Here is a 1932-nt window from a genome sequence, read left to right on the forward strand (position 1 = left end):
GTAAGGTCCAACGCACCGTCATGACAATGTCGGACATGTAAATGTTTCTGCCAAGCTGCCTTTGTAAGGCCCTTACCGAAACCATCCCGACACCCATGAAGACCTGAAAAAGGACAATGGTACCGTGCAAGCACGGGCATGAAGGAAGCAGCAAACCCCACACCCAAAACAGCAGCTAAGACAACCACCAACACACCACCCACTCCGGTGATGGCCAACAACTAGTCCTAGCCACAAACTCCACGGCACAAGTACAATCCCCACGGCAAAAGAACCCGTAGCACCCACAACTAACCACAACCCCAACCGACACAGGCAGGAGGCAGAAGTTACGGCCAGAGGAACACCAGGAAACCACCAGGTCGAAAGCCAGCAGGGGAAAAGAAATAAACAAAAGAAGAATAAAAACAAGAAAGAAAAGGAAACCCTAAAGCTGCGCAAGGGGAGAAACTGACCGGAGGAGAGGAAGGAAAAGAAAGCTGGCAGAGCCGTCAGCCACCACGTCAATAGCCGTCGACGTGAGGTCTAATAGCCAAATGGTGGTAGCGGAGGTGTAACGGCCGCAAGGAGGCGACAGAAAGCCCCTGAGAAAGACGAAAATGCCGAACTCGATAACCCCTCTCAGCAAAGGACCACCGCAAGAGCAACCGGCAAAAACCACCCCTGACCGGCGACGTGAGGTCTAAAGGTCGATGAGGCGTGGATGGCGGCTGTTAACGGTGGCAGGACGCAAAAACCCAGATGCCCTAATGAAACCCGCAGACAAACCCGTACCCTGAAACCCTAACCAACCACCTGAGATCCCACCCTCGTCGACATGACCGCCGGCGTGGGACTGTGACGGTGATGAAGAAGGTTGACAGGGAAGGTAACGGCAACCGGCAGAAGTCACCTGGTGATCGCCCAAAATCGCACTCCCTCTCCCTCCCAAATTATTATTATTATTATTATTATTATTATTATTATTATTATTATTATTATTATTATTATTATTATTATTATTATTATTATTATTATTATTATTATTATTATTATTATTATTATTATTATTATTATTATTATTATTATTATTATTATTATTATTATTATTATTATTATTATTATTATTATTATTATTATTATTATTATTATTATTATTATTATTATTATTATTATTATTATTATTATTATTATTATTATTATTAAAGGATGCGCGCAGCTATCATTAATAGAAAAACAAAAGTTTACATGAAATTGGTGGGGAGCCGAGAAACAAGATGGGCTCCCACACCCTTAGCAACAGCAAAGCTAAGTCTAGTAAAAATGTAAGCGGCCACCCGAGCCCCCGCATCCTGAGATATTGAGAATTTCTGGATCCGCTTGAGAAAGGCAACAGCATCCGAACCCAACTCCCCAAGTGATGAGAAAGAGAAGGGAAGGAAACCATAACCCGCTGCCGCGCACAAATCCCCGTACTTAGCACACTTACGCTGAGCATCATCAGCAACAACCCGGCCAGTCACAAAATTCGTCATCCCAGTCTGAGTCAAAGGAGAAGACCCGGTCAAGTCAACGCACACATCAGGCCCCCTGTCCCAAGAATAAAGCAGCAAATCCGCAGGACGAAGAGAACCCTTATGCCCGTCAATCAAACCGATATCAACCTCCGTTCCCGCAGAAATACCAGATCTATAGCAGATGTCGAAAAGAGTGTCACGGACGAGGTTATGCCGATGTTTAACGCCCACAGTACCAGTACAAGAAACAGCGTGGTCCCCAAAAACATCATCATCAAAAACCCGAGAGCAAGCTGGACAGGGCTTTGAGTCCGTGAATAGCGGAACACCGAGACGATAACCAAGCACACTACGGTAAGTCCTCCCGTTCATAGTCTGACCCAACCCCGAGATAGGAACCGCACGCAACCAATCAGAGGAGTGGGAACCTGTTTGT

Source organism: Silene latifolia, chromosome X, assembly GCF_048544455.1.
Source record: "Silene latifolia isolate original U9 population chromosome X, ASM4854445v1, whole genome shotgun sequence".
Classification (NCBI taxonomy): Eukaryota; Viridiplantae; Streptophyta; class Magnoliopsida; order Caryophyllales; family Caryophyllaceae; genus Silene; species Silene latifolia.